Raw genomic sequence first — 5,000 nt, 5'->3', positions numbered from 1 at the left:
TCTTCTTTCTTCTTCTTCTTGTTCCTGCTACCTCCTCTTCTTCTTCCTGCTGCTGCTTCCTCCTCTTCCTCTTCTTCCTGCTGCTGCTTCCTCTGTCTTTTTTTCTTTTCTTTTTTTGTCGATGCTGCTTCCTCCTCTTCTTCCTGCTGCTGCTACCTCCGTCTGTTGATGCTCCTCCTTCTTCTTTCTTCCTGCTGCTCCTCCTTCTTTCTCCTTCTTCCTGCTCTTCTTCTTTCTTCTTCTTCTTGCTGCTGCTACCTCCTCTTCTTCTTCCTGCTGCTGCTTCCTCCTCTTCCTCTTCTTCCTGCTGCTGCTTCCTCTGTCTTTTTTTCTTTTCTTTTTTTTTTTTGTCGATGCTGCTTCCTCCTCTTCTTCTTCCTGCTGCTGCTTCCTCCTCCTCTTCTTCCTGCTGCTGCTTCCTCCTCTTCTTCCTGCTGCTGCTTCCTCATCTTCTTCTTCTTCCTGCTGCTGCTTCCTCCTCTTCTTCCTGCTGCTGCTGCCTCTCCTCTTCTTATTTCTGCTGCTGCTACCTCCTCCTCTTCTTCTTCCTGCTGCTGCTACCTCCTCCTCTTCTTCTTCCTGCTGCTGCTTCCTCCTCCTCTTCTTCTTCCTGCTGCTGCTTCCTCCTCCTCTTCTTCTTCCTGCTGCTGCTACCTCCTCTTCTTCTTCCTGCTGCTGCTTCCTCCTCCTCTTCTTCTTCCTGCTGCTGCTTCCTCCTCCTCTTCTTCTTCCTGCTGCTGCTTCCTCCGTCTGTTGATGCTCCTCCTTCTTCTTTCTTCCTGCTGCTCCTCCTTCTTTCTCCTTCTTCCTGCTCTTCTTCTTTCTTCTTCTTCCTGCTGCTACCTCCTCTTCTTCTTCCTGCTGCTGCTTCCTCCTCCTCTTGTTCTTCCTACTGCTGCTTCCTCCTCTTCTTCTTCTTCCTGCTGCTGCTTCCTCATCATCTTCTTCTTCCTGCTCCTCTTCTTCTTCCTGCTCCTCCGTCTTCCTCTTCTTCTTCCTGCTGCTGCTTCCTCCTCCTCTTCTTCTTCCTGCTGCTGCTTCCTCCTCTTCTTCTTCTTCCTGCTGCTGCTTCCTCGTCTTCTTCTTCTTCCTGCTGCTGCTTCCTCGTCTTCTTCTTCTTCCTGCTGCTGCTTCCTCCTCCTCTTCTTCTTCCTGCTGCTGCTTCCTCGTCTTCTTCTTCTTCCTGCTGCTGCTTCCTCCGTCTGTCGATGCTCCTCTTCTTCTTTCTTCTTCTTCCTGCTGCTGCTTCCTCCTCTTCTTCTTCCTGCTGCTGCTTCCTCCTCCTCTTCTTCTTCCTGCTGCTGCGTCCTCCTCCTCTTCTTCTTCCTGCTGCTGCTTCCTCCGTCTTTCTTTTTTTTTTTTTTTCTTTTTCTTGTCGATGCTGCTTCCTCTTCTTCCTGCTGCTGTCTTTCCTCCGTCTGTCTTTTCTCTCTCACTTTTTTTTTCGATGCTGCTTCCTCCTCTTCTTCTTCCTGCTGCTGCTTCCTCCTCCTCTTCTTCTTCCTGCTGCTGCTTCCTCCGTCTGTCTCCTTATTTCTCCTTCTTCCTGCTCTTCTTTTTTCTTCTTCTTCCTGCTTGTCTTCTTTCTTCTTCTTCCTGCTGCTGCTACCTCCTCTTCTTCTTCCTGCTGCTGCTTCCTCCTCCTCTTCTTCTTCCTGCTGCTGTTTTTTATTCCTCTTCTTCTTCTTCCTGCTGCTGCTTCCTCCTCGATGCTCCTCTTCTTCTTTCTTCTTCTTCCTGCTGCTGCTTCCTCGTCTTCTTCTTCTTCCTGCTGCTGCTGCCTCCGTCTGTCGATGCTCCTCTTCTTCTTTCTTCTTCCTGCTGCTGCGTTTTTTTTTTTTCCTCATCTTCTTCTTCCTGCTGCTGCTACCTCCTCTTCTTCTTCCTGCTGCTGCTTCCTCCTTCTCTTCTTCTTCCTGCTGCTGCTTCCTCCTCTTCTTCTTCCTGCTGCTGCTTCCTCCTCCTCTTCTTCTTCCTGCTGCTGCTTCCTCCTCCTCTTCTTCTTTCTTCTTTTTTTGGTCGATGCTGCTCCCTCCTCTTCTTCTTGCTGCTGCTTCTTCCTTCTGTTTTTTTTTTTTTTTTTTTTTTTTTTTTTCGTCGATGCTGCTTCATCCTCTTCTTCTTCTTGCTGCTGCTTCCTCCTCCTCTTCTTCTTCCTGCTGCTGCTTCCTCCTCCTCTTCTTCTTCCTGCTGCTGCTACCTCCTCTTCTTCTTCTTCCTCCTCCTCTTCTTCTTCCTGCTGCTGCTTCCTCCTCCTCTTCTTCTTCCTGCTGCTGCTTCCTCCTCCTCTTCTTCTTCCTGCTGCTGCTTCCTCCTCCTCTTCTTCTTCCTGCTGCTGCTTCCTCCTCCACTTCTTCTTCCTGTTCTTTCTTCTTTTCTTTCTTTCTTTTCTCCTCTGTCTTTCTTGTTTTTTTTTTTTTTTTCTTTTTTGTCGATGCTGCTTTTTTCTTTTTCCTCTTCTTCCTGCTGATGCTTCCTCCTTTTTTTTTTTTTTTTTTTTTTTTTTTAGATGCTGCTTTTTTCTTTTTCCTCTTCTTCCTTCCTGCTTCTTCCTCCGTCTTTTTTTTTGTTTTGTTTTTGTTTTTGTTTTTTGTCGATGCTGCTTTTTTCTTTTTCCTCTTCTTCCTGCTGCTGCTTCCTCCGTGTTTTTTTTTTTTTTTTTTTTTTTTTTTTAGGTTAGTTAGGGAAGGTTAGTAGGGAAATTAGGAAGGGAAGGGAGGGAAGGGAAGGGAGGGAAGGGAGGGAAGGGAAGGGAAGGGAGGGAAGGGAAGGGAAGGGAGGGAAGGGAAGGGAGGGAGGGAAGGGAAGGAAGGAAGGGAGGGAGGGAAGGGAAGGGAGGGAGGGAAGGGAGGGAAGGGAAGGGAAGGGAAGGGAGGGAGGGAAGGGAAGGGAGTTTTTTTTTTTTTTCTTCCTCTTCTCTTTTTTTTTTTGTCGATGTTGCTTTTTTTTTTTTTTTTTCCTTTTTTTATGCTTTTTCCTCTTCTTCCTGCTGCTGCTTCCTCCGTCTTTTTTTTTTTTTTTTTTTTTTTTGTCGATGCTGCTTTTTTTTCTTCTTCTTGCTGCTGCTGTTTCCTCCTTTTTTTTTTTTTTTTTTGTCGATGATGTTTTTTTTTTTTTTTTTTTTTTTTTTTGTCGATGCTGCTTTTTTTCTTTTTCCTCTTCCTGCTGCTGCTCCCTCCGTCTTTTTTTTTTTTTTTTTTTTTTTTTTTTTTTTGTCTATGCTGCTTTTTTCTTTTTCTTCTTCCTGCTGCTGCTCCCTCCGTCTTTTTTTTTTTTTTCTGTAGATGCTGCTTTTTTCTTTTTCCTCTTTTTTTCTTTTTTTTTTTCTTTTTTTTTCAATGCTGCTTTTTTACTTTTTTCTCTTCTTCCTGCAGCTGCATCCCCCGTCTGTTTTTTTTTTTTTTTTTTTTTTTTTTGATGCTGCTTTTTTCTTTTTCCTCTTCTTCCTGCAGCTGCTTCCCCGTCTTTTTTTTTTTTTTTTTTTTCTTTTTTTTTTTTTTTTTTTTTTTTAGTTTAGTTAGGGGAGGGAGGGAAGGGAAGGGAAGGGAGGGAAGGGAAGGGAAGGGAGGGAAGGGAAGGGAGGGGAGAGAAGGGGAGGGAAGGGAAGGGAAGGGAGGGGGAGGAAGGGAAGGGGAGGGAGGGGAAGGGGAGGGATGGGGAAGGGAAGGGGAGGGAGGGGAAGGGAAGGGGAGGGGAAGGGGAGGGAGGGGAAGGGAAGGGGAGGGAGGGGAAGGGAAGGGGAGGGAAGGGAGGGAGGGGAAGGGAGGGTGGGGAAGGGAAGGGAGGGAGGGGAAGGGAAGGGAGGGAGGGGAGGGGAAGGGAGGGAGGGGAATGGAAGGGAGGGAGGGGAAGGGAAGGGAGGGAGGGGAAGGGAAGGGGGGAGGGGAAGGGAAGGGAGGGAGGGGAAGGGAAGGGAAGGGAGGGAGGGGAAGGCAAGGGAAGGGAGGGAGGGGAAGGGAAGGGAAGGGAGGGAGGGGAAGGGAAGGGAGGGAGGGGAAGGGAAGGGAGGGAGAGAAATTAGGGAAGGGAAGGAAGGGAGGGAGGAAGGGAAGGGAAGGTTAGGTAGTAGTTAGTATAGAGAGGAAGGGAAGGTTAGGTTAGGTAGTAGTTAGGGAGGAAAGGAAGGGAAGGGAGGGAGGGAGGAAGGGAAGGAAGGAAAGCAGAGAGAGAACATTAATTATTACATATTTTATACATTATCACAAATACACAAACATTTTATATATTATTATCACACAAATATCACACATTCACACACACATACATACACATTCACACACACATTCATACAAGTCGACTAGGCAATTGAAGTAAAGTTCCTTGCCCAAGGAAACACTGTCACCAGCCAGGGCTCGAACAGTCGGACACGGGCGGCCGGCACACCCGAAGTCCGATGCTAAAACCACTAGGCCATGACATCTCCGCTGGTTTTCAAATTCAGCGGTCTTTAAATATTACACATTTCTCTCTTTTTACAGATTCTATTTTAATATTAATTCTAACACTAGTAGCAGGGAGCAGCGCAGGCATCGGTGCTCCTTGGCCCGCCCCCTCCTTCATGTGACAAAGAGAGAGGGGGGGGAGGTACATGGAGAGGGATATATGGGGGGGAGGAGAATCCGGGATCGTGGGTTCGAATCCACAAGGGAGAGCAAAATTATAATTTCCATTATTATCATTAATATCAATCATCATCACCATTGCTATCATCAGTTATTATTATTATCAGTATTGTTATTATTATCACTATTGATACTATCATTATCTCTGGAATTTAATAAGAAAAAAAATACTGTCGTCTGCTATTGGGGGGAGAGGAGGAAGAATCCGGGATCGTGGGTTCGAATCCTCAACGGGGAACAATTTTTTTTTCTATTTTTATTATTATTAATATCAGTTGTCATCATCATCACCATCGCTATCATCACTATTATTATTATTGTTGTTGTTATTATTATCACTATTGATAGTATCATTATTATAATTATCATTATCATATG

Source organism: Penaeus vannamei, chromosome 7 (genome assembly GCF_042767895.1).
Source record: "Penaeus vannamei isolate JL-2024 chromosome 7, ASM4276789v1, whole genome shotgun sequence".
Taxonomy (NCBI): domain Eukaryota; kingdom Metazoa; phylum Arthropoda; class Malacostraca; order Decapoda; family Penaeidae; genus Penaeus; species Penaeus vannamei.
The sequence above is the reverse complement of the archived record's forward strand: the minus strand, read 5'-3'. Positions refer to the sequence as shown.